General features: G+C 35.8%; 2 protein-coding genes and 1 long non-coding RNA gene across 3 annotated transcripts in view; 1 reads left to right on the top strand and 2 right to left on the bottom strand.

Annotated features, from left to right (window-relative positions):
- LOC134804362 (innexin inx1) overlaps positions 1–4,915 on the bottom strand; it is a 55,380-nt gene extending 50,465 nt beyond the window's left edge. The window contains exon 1 of the mRNA XM_063777391.1: positions 4,397–4,915. The gene's annotated coding sequence lies outside the window, so the exon portion shown is untranslated. The remainder of the gene's footprint in view (positions 1–4,396) is intronic.
- The window catches only part of LOC134804395 (uncharacterized), a 201,115-nt gene that overhangs the window by 151,439 nt on the left and 35,268 nt on the right, over positions 1–14,408 (bottom strand). The gene's annotated exons all lie outside the window — the stretch shown is intronic.
- The window catches only part of LOC134804369 (iron-sulfur cluster transfer protein NUBPL), a 143,002-nt gene that overhangs the window by 118,341 nt on the left and 10,253 nt on the right, over positions 1–14,408 (top strand). The gene's annotated exons all lie outside the window — the stretch shown is intronic.

Raw genomic sequence — 14,408 nt, 5'->3', positions numbered from 1 at the left:
AAAGATAAACTGTAATATGATTGATATTTTGTAGTGATGTATTATTAGATTTATTTCCATAAGGTACCTTTTCGTAAATGTATGGAGCAAATACTGTTATTGTTATGTAAGTTTAAAGTGGCATAAGGGGTTAAATATAGTATTTAGTTGGGGTTTTAGGATTTATTTCATTTGAATGACAGAATTTCTTTCATATGTGCTCAGAAAAATTGATTGTGTGTCACATTAAAAGTAAAAATATTCAATTTTGTGATTTTATATGAAAAAGTCAGAAAATACATTTTCACCTCTAAATCGGTATTGTTTTTTGCTTAAACTGTCTGTCAGTGTCGTTTTCTAATAGATAGAATTTAAATCTTGAGAGCTCATTGCAATCAATCGTGAAAATGAAATAAAACTTTATTTTCAAGAGATTGGCTAGTATACACATAAATCAGTCGATATCAAAAGTTTCTATTTGCATTACAGAACAAGTCGCAATATTTTTTTAATCTCACATATATAAGGTATTATTATTTGTAGTCAACTATGTAACTTACTTCAGGAACATAGTTTTTTAGGCGGCTAAACTTAAAACTTCTCTATCGTAAAGTTGCTAATTTCACAACATTATTTTCAAAAAATCATATCTCTGTAACTACGCAACCTAGAAGGTTGATCTTTTGTGTTATCGATAGCTTATTTATTGTAGATTACTGGGGTATGCATAACTCCATACCCGCCATAAGGTACCTTTGACCGTGGGACGTCACATATATGTATAAGAATTTGCGATAATTCCTAAAACATAAATATGAATAATACTACACAATAATAACAACAACTTCGCATCAGCATCTAGTTCATAGACAATTGCCTTTTTTTACAAAACTTTTGAACAAAAAAAACCAGACCCGTTTGTTCCAGGATAATGACCAGATGATTTCCTTTCGGTAATCGCAGGGCGGAGCCGGTTTTTGATTTATGTTCTAAAATGTAATCTATATTGTTGTCAATTAGTAAACTCTATTTCTAAGACGTAAGGTCCATCGGCTGTTAGAATATTAAGGGGACTTGAAAGAACCGAGGAGAGGTATTTTAATGTTTAGTACCATGGTCTACTCTTCATGGAGGCATTGGTGGCGCTACTGCGCTAAATTCCCTTTCGGCACTAACCTTTTTCGTACTCCGAAGATGACTAACTGGCCATCGAGATAAGACGCTGACATATACTGACATAACAGACGACTGACATAATAAATTTATTACCGCAAAACATAGTGATTATATCATTGAACTATTATAGAAAATAATAATAATGAATAAATCAGTGGATTATATGCTCTTTTTGTACCGCAACGCGAATAACGAGATGTGTTCATCAAAAATATGTTATTGATTTCCAATTATTCATATTTAATGTGCTTCAATAAATTGAAATAATAACCCGCTTATGTTAAGTTAACATTATAGCCGCATATCACAATAATGTCTAAATCGCATATTGGAATCAACGATATTTGACGACCGGTCTGGCCTAGTGGGTACTGTGGGTAGTGACACTAGCACAGACCGTGGACACTCGTGACCCTGCCTGTGAAGCCGACGGTCCTGGGTTCGAATCCCGGTAAGGGCATTTATTTGTGTGATGAACACAAATATTTGTTCCTGAGTCATGGGTGTTTTCTATGTATATAAGTATGTATTTATCTATATAAGTATGTATATCGTCGCCTAGCGGCCATATTATAGTACAAGCTTTGCTTAGTTTGGGGCTAGGATGATCTGTGTAAGATTTCCCCAGATATTTATTATTATTATAACGATATTATAACTCAAGATAGGTTATAGGCGTTTCAAAATTGAAGCACTTACTACACACACTACTGTACAAATTGTACAAGTTGCCTTTAGTCGTGCTTGGGCAAGCGAGTAATCTTCACGGGCTAACGAGCTCACCGAAAGACAAAGAGACAAGCTTATGTTTAACAACGAGTGTGACAAAGATGATCGGAATGCGAAAATTAATCAAAAATAACAGATTTCTTCGTAAATAAATAATTACTAGAAATAGAAATAAATATGGAAGTATTTTATGTGCTCCTTATGTATGAGTATATAAGCTATCTATAGTTTTATAATATCATTGATTGGAAATTAGAAATCATTGTGACAAGAAGATATCTGTACCACACGGCGGGGTAAGTCATCTTCGAGTGTAAATTTATAGCCACTAGTTATAGTCCTTATGTAATAAATTACTTATTCATGCCCTTTTCCAATGTATACATTATAGGTCCTTGTGACATAATTGCGGTATGATTCCTCCACTTTATTGTTCAATTACCTTCCTATACGTCATTCAATTGCATTACTTCAACACGTGTTAGTATGACTTGCATTATTATAATAATAATTTAATAATTATCGGACATATAGGGTGTTTTTGTCCTATTGGGCAATTAAAGGCCTTAACAATTTAAAGCAGTTTATGGTTACCTGTCCCATTTTAAGCATAGAAAAAGAGAGTTATTTGGTTATACTGTCTATGTCTTATGCTAGTACAATACATACTAGCACCCAAAAGAAAGGGATGAGTATAAATTTCCCTGATTCTTACTGACTGACAAGTTGTGTTTGCCAGACTATATTTACAAGTGTAAATAGGCAACACAGGGCAAAAGGCAGCTCATCATTAGTCAAGCGTCAATAGATTCTATGTAAACAATAAACACTACACACATAATATAATTATAAATGGACTGCACTGTAATATTATAAATATACATTCGCTGTGCATTGTATTAAAGTCGGACCAAGCTAACTCTGCATGGCATTTGCAATAAAGTGTGGCAATGTCATTAATGTCAAATTTCTATGAAAATTTGAAGTTTATAATGAAATTTTAATCTGTAATGGTGCAAAGTTAACTTAATATTCTCCAAAGAGATTATCTTAACTAGAACTAAAATTTTATTAAAGAACAAGAAACAAAATTCCAATATCCAATAGGTACTACCTACAACATTTTTATTCAAAATAATTCTTAAAGATTTTCATTGTCAATAAAATATTTTATACCCTCATGGACAAATTTCTAGGAACGCAAAAAAAAAAAATTAATAACTAATTTTGAAATTGCTTTAGGTGCTGTAATCCACTATTTAAACCTTTTTTTTGCATTACTCTAAATTTGTCCATGAGTATATGTAGTTGAAATTACTAACAAGTAGGTAGGTACCTATCTAATATATTTACTGAAGTAAGGATATATCTGCAGTATTATAGAATTAAGCAGCCTTTTAGTTTTTCTCCTTGCTTCTACTTGTAGGTCATTTAACCAAAGTTATACACTAGATACACTTTTTTTAGATTTGGAATTTTTTTAATGATATATCTATTCAGAATGGATATGGACATGGACTATTTCGTTTCTAGTAGTTTTCTCTACTCCTTCATGGTATTGTCCTAGCCCTAGCTAGGACCTAGCGGACCTAGCGGTAACATGCTATTCATTGTGCACCCCACCTGCTAGTCAAGAACAGTGTAAATTAAGGTAAGAACATGTGATTTGGAAATTATTTGTCTATTGTTTAACACATTGTTTTTCAACAGTAGACACAGTAGTAGAAAGGGGGTTGCATTATGAAAAAGTTTGATCGCAAATCATACTTTTTTTCTATTCTGGACACATATTAAAGCAAAAATTATTCTGATCTTGTTCCAATTCTTATTATTTTTTGGATAAATGTACCAGTAATAAAATGTGTACTGAAAGTCAATATTAGTATCAATTTATTGTATTAAAAAAATATTGAGCATGATTTCTTTAACAGACCCAAATTGTTCCTGAATGAGGGTTAATGCTTAAGTGCAGAGGCTTTGGTGTGAATATATGTGTGGGAATATTAGAAATAAACTGGATAAATTCATGTTAACTTAGTTAAAAACATAGTGTCATGGAAGAGATAATTTAACTTGAAGCCATTGAAGGTTAAATTAAAAAAAATAGGCCCATTGATTGGTCATTGGAGATGTTATTAATAAGATTAATTTATGACATTTTATGAAATGAAATTATTGCAAGCATACGATTTTCTTTTAAAAATATATTAAAATTAACGTTATTATGTCCAAGATAGAAATAGATGTTGAATAACAATTAAATATAAATTACGAACTCGTTAGCCACACGAAAAAAAAAACAAATTAAAAAGCTACAAAAGTCACAGGCAATTAAAAACAAACAGCTGAAATGCGCTTGGTGAGACGGTGTACAATTTTAATAATCTTTCATTAGCTGGCACAATAGAACTGGGACATTCGAAAATTCTATGACCATTTACTGGTACGTACACAAGTGTAACGCGGCCTTGCTGTTAAAACTAATGAAGTAAAAGGTACAAAAGTTACTTACCGATTTAGAGACGTCCCTCCTTATCATGTATGTTTTTCTTTAGGAAATATTTTCCGCGAATTGCGCGTTTTCCAAAGCATGCAATGCGAGCTCAGCTTCGATGTTATCAATAAAAACCACAATAATGTTCACAGGACGCGATGTAAACAATAGTGTTTCACGTTTTATCAAACAATAAACTCGCTATTTTTGTCAATTTCAGTCGTGTATACGGAAATTAGTTCATTTCATCACTCGACGTAGTCATACGACCGCCACTCTCAAGTACTCTAGCTCGCTTGCACAATTTTGTTTTACTAGCCAACCAGCGGTGCATACTGCCACCACAGATGTTCTATAGCTATATTATACTGAGAGAAAGAGGCAGCGTGACACGATTACATTGAACACTGCACGGAACGAACCAATCAGTGGAAGCGAGAACGCAATAAGCTTTGTATAGCTTCTTCTCTATCAGGAAACAATCGGCTCGAATAGAGCATCGTTGTTAGAAAGAGACGTAACTATTTCATCATATTCAGCTGTCTGGCGATAGCGCGCGCGTCGCCATTTTGTTGCCAGTGTTGCCATTATTATAAAAACGTTACGTTTTAAGCAGAAGTTTTTGTATTTTGACATTTATCGCAGAGAACGCAAGGTTTGTCTGTAAATAGCGGATGGAAAAAAATCATAACTATTTATATCTGCAATATTTCAAACTATCTTTTGATACTTGATAAGTTATTACATTTTAATAATTTTATTGCACGACTGAAAATGTGTCTGACTGCGTTGATTAGCAGTAAAATTAATGGAAAGGAACGTTCAATATTGCCAAATAAAAAACAAATAATAAATAAGTCGGAATAATTTAAAATTTACAATAATAAAGCAGTTGAAGTCACTTTTATTTTTTCTCGTTTCAATTTCTCCACGGCTCTAAATATAAGTGTCGAAGCAAAAGTTACAGATTTGTTTCCAGCCAGCCAGCTACACAGATTGCGGGTTTACAAACTGGTTTGAGGCACTTCCCCAAAGGTCACTGTCTCCTGAGTGCTTCAGGTTTTGTATTACGCAATTGAGACGGCGAAGTTGCTAAGCGGGCGAGGTGTTCAAAATTACCTTGACACGCTCTTATTTTCTTAACAATAAAGTCTTGTCAAGATCATTTTGAACACCTGGCCGGCTTAGCAAGTTCTGCTGCTGACTGTACCTACTTCTAGTTAGTTAATTAAGTAGGTAAACAATCATTTATTTACAAACAAGATATACAGGATGATTCATGAGACGTGAGCAGGACTAATCCTGCACACTCAGTAACTGATAATTGATCGATCACCGTCGTATTTTAGCTGGTTTGTTACTGCACACCGTTGTATGGGGAGCTTGAACTTTGAGACTATGCGCTGAAACTTGGCACAGTTGATTCTTAGCTGGTCTTGAGCAGATACAGACCGGGAGCCGTCGAGAGCCACCTCTCATTTAGTGGGGGGAGAGGGGGAAAGTTCGACGCTGCCGCGCTTCACTTGGAGCAACATTTCTCTGAAACTATACCTATTAGGGCATGTAATATATCATTTTCGGATAAATTAAGGATGAGGAATCTAGTTTTGGAACAAAAACAATGCACTTTCTAACAAAAAAAAAGCATAAAGTAGAAAAGACTAAAAAACGTTTTTCTGATTTTTTCATAATTACCAATTTTTTTTAAAGTGTAGCAGGAATCTGAAAACAAAAATTACAGTCGTAAAGCTACACTTATTACGTTTAAGAAAATATATAGTTTAATATACAAAACTGTTGATAAATGGGAGATAAAAAATAATATTAAGCGTGGGTCAGAGTGATCTCAATACAAAATATTATGGATGTGGGAAAGTTACTTATAATTTGTTCTACAATCGTTTATTTTTCTTGTTTTTCGTAAATAACTCGTAAACGGTAGCCCACAGCAAAAAAATATCTTTTACGTAAATAATCTGTTTCAGATTTCTTATAAAATAAGTACTACTGTTTTTCGCTACCATCAATATTAAAAAAAAATTGAAGGGAGAAAATAAATACTTAGGTCCCCTTTTTTAGTCATTCGTAAATAACTCGTAAACGAAGGCCAATAGCAAAAAAATGTTTAGTACATGAATAATTTACATAAAATTTCCTACAAATAAGGTCATTCAAACTTTTTCGCTAGGATCAATATTAAAAACGATATTAAAGAGAGAAAATAAATTCAAAGGCCCCCTTTTTAAATCCCTTCAGTATTTTTTTTTAATATTGATCTTAGCGAAAAAAAGTAGCACTTATTTTATAAGAAATCTGAAACAGATTATTTACGTAAAAGATATTTTTTTGCTGTGGGCTACCGTTTACGAGTTATTTACAAAAACTAAAAAAATAAACGATTGTAGAACAAATTATAAGTAACATTCCCACATTAATAATATTTTGTATTGAGATCACTCTGGCCCACGCTTAATATTATTTTTTATCTCCCATGTAACAACAGTTTTGTATAATAAACTATATATTTTCTTAAATGTAATAAATGTAGCTTTACAACTATATTTTTTGTTTTCAGATTCCTACTACACTTTAAAAAAAAAATTGGTAATTATGAAAAAATCCAGGATACGTTTTTTTGTCTTTTCTACTTTATGTTTTTTTTTTGTTAGAAAGTGCATTGTTTTGGTTCCAAAAAAAATTCCTCATCCTTAATTTATCCGAAAATGATATATCACATGCCCTAATAGGTACAGTTTCAGAGAAATGTTGCTTCAAGTGAAGCGCGGCGGCGTCGTACTCCCCCCCTCCCCCCCCCACTAAATGAGACGTGGCTCTCGAGGTCTCCCGGTCTGTATCTGCTCATGACCAGCTAAGAATCAACTGTGCCAAGTTTCAGCGCATAGTCACAAAGTGCAAGGTGTCGTGCACTAACAAACTAGCTATTTAGGAGAAACAACCACACTTTTTCCTATTTTTTTTTTTTGGTGAGGGCAAATTTAATTCTCAACAATCATGGTCACCCTACAGGACCTAATTAATAAACATAAAACCTCTTTAACCGTAATGGCATTTTGATTACGAAGAAAATAAACTGTCAAACTTGAGTGAGATACGAGTTTTCAAAAGTAACCAGACCGTGATGATAGTAATGACTAATGACATTCAATTTGACACAGGGTGACCATGCATGTCGTAAAAAAATTAATAACTTTTTTTTTCAACACGACTAGAAAATTAACGTTAACCTCTCTAATACTGATACGAAACCGTTGCTTATAATTAACGATATGCGCAGTGTAAGTCCTGCTCGCGTCTCCTGAATCACCCTGTATACAGTGGTATTACTAAAATAAATTAATAATAATAAACCGTCTGCCGGAAAGAAAATTGCATACCGTTTTATTAAGCAGGCGTCCGGTTTTTTACCCCATAGCTCAGTTCTTAGTCCATAGCTTTCACCCAATAACCTAGTTCATTTTAGATTCCATCAACTCTCAATAATCCTTACACCCTGGCGGGTGCTGCCTCTGCGTGCGTCCCATGACACGGGCAAGGGCAGCCTCCGCTCGGTGTACCCCTTACATTTCATTAAAGTGTCAAAAGGGCCTCTACGTGTTGGCTTCGGCTCCGCGCACGCCTCAAATAAATTAAGTAGGTATTTAGTAGTTTTTTTGTATAGAGTGGGGTCCCCTTCGCAACCTAATCCCAAGAAATCTCACATGCAATCGTTTTTACGAAAGAGATTGCCATTTCACCTTTCGACAGGGGAAACTAAGAATTAGGTTCCACCTATTATTAGGACTGGATAGTTCGTGTTCTTTTCGCGACGTATATTAGTGTTTAGTGCTAGTTCATACCTTTGCCACTACACGCAAACTGTAGCAAATTTATTATAAACTCGCCATAAACACTTAAATAATCGATGTATAAACAGGCCTGTGCCTCCCTAAATATGGAATGTGCTCCGGGTCCCCAAGGCCCGAGGGTCTCCACCCCAAACGGCTCAAACATGCAACCAGAATCAATGGCTGCATATTTGCGCCGTTTGAGGTGCTCGGCCGTTGCGGCGGCCGTCCCGGCCTTGGTCGAGGTCCCTGGGAGGTGCGATTGCGCCAGAGTGTCGACGCACGTGGCGTCCCAGACTAGGGGCCGGCCCAGCCTCTAGGGAACAAGAGTCATGCCGGCGGGCCGTTTGCCGTCGTCCCTGGTCAGGCCTGTGGGCTCTAGGACAGCTGGTGCTCCGGCACTGGTAAAGGCCCGGCGCAGAATGTCGTTGATACTGGCGTGGCGTGTGATGCGGCCCGCGCTTCTGCTGCAAGACAGACCATGCAGGCCCTTACCAGTGACGGTGGAACCACAGTGACATGTGTGCGGGGCAACACAGACCGCTCCGAGTCGCAGTGCCATCGAAAGCCTAAACGTGTCATTGCTGAGAAGAGTGCCTAGATTTTTGGAGGGTAAAGCGTGTAACCACGCCCCCGACTCCCACTCGGAACAAGCAAGGAGACGAGCACGCTCCACGGGACTGGTGAACGTTTCGTGCAGGTGATCCCGTACCAGAGCGCAGAGCAGCTCATCCCATTGTCGTTGCGAGCAGGGGGTCGTAGGCAGGTCAGTGTTGGGGCAGTTCGCCCTCCAAAAATCTATGGCATATGTGGCAAAAGAAATTTTGAGATCAGGAGGGTTTTTTAGAAATTTAGCAACTAAATTTTAAGTGCTGTGAATTGATGAAAGAAATGCGGGAAGAGATATAATCGAAATTTTGCGGATCCCAATACCTCCGTGTCTAATAGGAAGGGAGGCTTGGGACCATTGGTTGTAGTCCAAATCAATGTTTGTGACTGATGTAAGGGTGGTTTTTATTACATCATCAAGTTTGTCTAAAAGGTCGGGGTACATCCAAAGGTGGCTGCAACGAAGGGCATATGTAAATTTTGGGACGAAAAGGCAGTATTTGATTAAAGTGTAAGCCATATGAACATTGATTTGGCGCAAGCGGTCTGAAAACGTAATAATTAATTCTCAAGTTATTTTATTCTAGAACGAGATGCACTATTAATAATACTGTTATTTACCGTTAATATAAGTTAATCGTTTGGTTACAATTCCAAATGTCTCACGCAACGGTACATAATAAATTTAATAATAGAGTCTGCCGGCCTAGCCAAGGTTACAATCGCTATCGCTTCGACAACGAAAAGCATTATGTCTCTCTATCACTCTTCCATATCAGTGCGACAGTGACAGTTGCGTTTCGATCGCTACGGATCGTAAGCGATTGGCATCTTGGCTACGCGGCCTGTACGGAAAGAGAAGAGTTGTGGATTATAGGTAGGGAGCCCATACATTCTACGACTTCCACACAGACTGAATATTTACTTAAAGGTATCGCTTCTCTTTAGGAGGGGGTTAACGCAAAATTGTAGTTTTTTTAATGAATTTTTACCCGGTTTAATCATAGGCATGTGCCTTGAAAATATTCACACGATAACTAGACTCCAATCAAAAGGATAAAGTTGGCTCATACATTAATTTTAAAAATCGCTAATTGACCGAGCGTTAGCGAAGGTCTCCATTTCAGCTTGGGCAAACATGCTTTCGTATGTCCGGGTGTTCTCTTCTACAGGTCGCAATTCCCAACCGATTCTTGTAAAATTTTGTGAGTAGGTTCGTGGATTAAATAGATTAATTTGACGATTTAGTTTTTTTGGGAAATTTTCAAAATGGCGGAGTCATACATGAATCACTTTTAAGTTATGCTCGCCAGGTCAACAGCTCACAGTGCCATTAGTCTATAATAAATTTTAATTGATCTCATTGTTAGAGATATCAGTACAAAACCGGAAACACCTTGAAACTAATTGCGTTTTTAAACGTCATGTGATCTAATATTGCAATTTCATCGTAAATAAATACACGCGAGCCGAAATTTGGACTATTGGATAATGACTAGTTTCTATCTAGAGTGAACAAGGCCAAAATAATGTCCTGCCCACCATACTCAGCTTAAGCCATTGAAATTTAAACCAAATTATTTAGGAAATAGAGTTGAATTTCCTTTGGTTCACGTTTTCAGTAAAAAAAAATTTTTTTTCAGGGCAACCTAAACCTACCCAGGCTTATTATTCATAACTTGCTAAAAATGGAATATGTCCTTTAAAAATCACATTGGGCAGGCCGAGGCTTTAATTTATTTATTTATAATATGTATTTATCTACATACAAACATAGAAGTTCATTGACATTTAAAATAACACTTGCACTAGGTACGTGTGCTATCATTGCTATCAAAATCGTTGCAGACTTTTCATGGTCTAACTCTAGCTTCCTTCGTCGCCCACGATTGGCTCATCGGCGAACATAACATAACAGTAGTTCGTAGTTGCTCTTTCAATTAACAACAACGGAAAATAGGCAGAGAGGCGGTGATTTAAATGGGTCGAATATTTAACCCTTGTTAGGCATAGTACGATTTATCGACCACATACGCGCCACTAGAATTTCAACTTTAGCATTCCGATTTAAGATTCAAATTAGATTGCACTTTCGGGAAATTTGAGTTGCCTTCAAATGAATCATCAAACAAAGCTGGATTAATTGGAATATATTTGGATTTTTCGGGAATACCCTGTAGATTGGTGCGGCCGGGAAAAGGGTTACCTTTTGACAGCTACATTTACTTGGTATTGTTTCATCCATCTTTCGTATAGTTTTGAATATTAATTTTTATACAACTTTTTTATTTCTTTGTTAAATCCGGACCAAGCAAACTGTGCATGACAAAATGTGGCAATGTCATGATTATTTAACGTAAATTTTCTATAAAAATGTGACGTTTATAATAACTGCCTGCATGATTGGCACCCTACCAAGCGCGCAAAAATTTGATAGGTATTTTTAATTTTTTAGCTTTAGTTATCTTAATAGTAGTTAATTTTAGTTTTATATTCATTTTATAACACTTATTATACAATAAATGAGTTCAGTATAACACTTTAAACTCTCGCGTTTTGTACACATATTTAAAGAATTAAAGAAATAAAGAAGAATTAAAGGAATTAAAGGTAAAAACAATGAAATTATATCGCGGTAGACCCGTTTGTGTAATTAAATAAATGAGTTCAGTTCAAGTTTATAATAACAGTTCCTCAATTTGCTCTATTCAAGTTGGTGCAAAGTTAGTACAAAATCATCACCCTGCCTCCTACACTAGGCATGATTAAAGAATACCCGTAGTCGCGGCATAGTGGCCCATATTCACTGAATAACGTCCTACGAGCATTATAGTTTCGACACATAGATATATATGACAGGCGATAAACCAGAATCTTTTTTCGACAGTATTTGATAAAATTTGGTATGTTCGTTTTGTTTTTACGACATTTATATAGGTACAAGAGATTGTGTAAAAATAATAATATTGTCCATCGATGTCAATAACGAGAGAGGGACTATACATTTGTATGGAAAAGTGGTCGTCCACTTCTTCTTCCTTGCGTTAGCCCGGCATTTTGCCACGGCTCATGGGAGCCTGGGATCAGCTTGACAACTAATCCCAAGAATTGACCAACCCAGAGGGGAAACTAGGACTAGGCCTTATTGGGATTAGTCCAGTTTCCTCACGATGTTTTCTTTCACTGAAAAGCAACTGGTATATATCAAGTTTGTACATACACCCCAGGCCAAAAGTATGGAAACAAACTTATATGACAATAAAAATCTGTAATTTTCACATAACTAGTAGTTCGCCCCGAACTGAGAACTCGCGGTTAACCAAAAATTATATAGCGATTGTTGTTGCACCTACTTTGTTGCACCTACTTATAGGTACTCGTATAGTGCGACATAAAATAATAGAAAATAAATTAGGGCGCCACTTTCTACGTAACTGTCACATTTTTGACGTAAAATGCTTACACATGGCAACAATTTAGTATGGACACTTTTGAGTTCCATTTTATTTAATTTCTACTATTTTATGTCGCTCTATAGGCGGCAATGGATCAAAGATTGCGTGGATTTATTGCAAGGTCTGTGGAGCCCTTAACTGATAGATTTAAGCAAAGAGTACTAATGTATGATATAGTTGGCCAAGCAGATCTTGTCAGTAGAAAAAATAGAAGAGTTTTTTTAGAGTGCGCCTTTGTCTACTGACAAGATTTGCTTTTTTGCATCAATTTTGAAGCGCCATTTACAAGTTTAGCGTTAAGTAATATAGATGGCGCTATTTTTTCGAATAAAAGGGCTTCGTATACGGCTGCCCCTCCCCTGGATTAAGTCACCACCATAGAGATTAAAATAAACTGTATCTGTGCTAAGCCGAAATATTTCCTGTCAAATGTCAAATACATATAATATGTTTATTCTATTTTATTTTTATCTTGCTAATTATTTCAAAATGGTAAATTTAAAAATGATATTATAAAAGTGTAAGTCGAGCACTTTCATTTGATACTAAACTCGTCATGCAAAAAAATGACCAGAATAGCAAGACCTTTCACAAACAGCTTTTTGGCCTTCTAAGCTCTTCTAGCTCAATAGCCCCTTGATCGGGCCTGCTCATAATTTAATGACTAAAATATAATGCCCTCGACTACACGTTTAACCAATTTCATTTAAATTAGAACAAATTTACTTAAGTTATTGAGTATCAAACTATCTTCTGACAGTTCAGCTTAAAAACATCGAAATGCCGGGACGTGCCGCTAGCCAGCCGCGTGTTCAAAGTCGAATGTAAGAACTTCGCTTCGCTTCGCTCGCTCGTTCGATAATGTATTTATTACTAGTAGTTCGCACCGAACTGTGAACTCACGGTTCGCCATAAAAATCAATTGAATGCAGTGCTACTTAGTCCGAGATGGGCATTTCGTAAATTGATTCCTGATTCCACGATTACTTGAAATTACTTTGTAATCTGATTACCGATTCCCAGATTACTTTGTAATCTAACAATACCGAATTACTAAGTACAATTCCATTTGAGGAATCAGGAATAAATTTTTCGAATATTACAATTACTACTAAATAGTAGTGGAATCAATGTCGATTCCTCATTACAGGAATATATTACTTGATTCCTTTCAGATTACATTTCGTACTACTACTATCAAAAGTACATCTCGATAGTAGATATAGATGTTGTTGACTTACTAGGATGCATCTACCTATACCTTATTTGAAACAGGTGTGCAGATTTCGAAAACGACATCCATGACGACTTTTATGACATACTGCATGGCCGCCATTTTGGATTCCAAAATGGTCATCCTTTTCGAAATCGGGGCCCCCTAAAACCTACAAAACGACATCCATGACGACTTTTATGACATAGTGCATGGCCGCCATCTTGGATTCCAAAATTGTCATCATTTTTGAAAAAAAATCTTAAATTAAAAAAACAATATTATAAATGTGTAACAAACCGTGCACTTTCATTTGATACCAAACTCGACCATACTTTCTTGCAATTAAAATGACCAGAATAGCAAGACCCCTCACAAATGGCTTTTTAGCATTTTAAGCTCGTCTAGCTCAATAACCTATTGTTCGAGCCAGCTCAAAATTTAATGACTAAAATATAATGCCCTCAACTATACGTTCACCCAATTTCATTTAAATTAGAACAAATTTATTTAAGTTATTGAGTATCAAACTATCCTCTGACAGTTCAGCTTAAAAACATCGAAATGCCGGGACGTGCCCCTAGCCAGCCGTGTGTTCAAAGTCGAATGTAAGAACTTCACTTCGCTTCGCTCGCTCGTTCGAAGAACTTCACTTCGCTTCGCTTGCTCGTTCGAAAAAGAAATTTAATATAGTAAAATGATAATAGAACATTTTAAAAGTAAATTACTCATAATTTTCTTTAATAAAACTGTAAATTCAACCTTTCATAGAAAGACAATTAAGAAGGTTGATTTGTATGTTCTCTCAAATTTATATTTTTTTCGCATATATTAGGATGTTTTAATACTTTGGTGCTGTTTTAATCTTATAAAACTGCCTAAAGTAATTTTTGCGTTACCAATACACA

Source organism: Cydia splendana, chromosome Z (genome assembly GCF_910591565.1).
Source record: "Cydia splendana chromosome Z, ilCydSple1.2, whole genome shotgun sequence".
Lineage (NCBI taxonomy): Eukaryota > Metazoa > Arthropoda > Insecta > Lepidoptera > Tortricidae > Cydia > Cydia splendana.
This window is presented reverse-complemented; position numbering and strand designations above follow the sequence as displayed.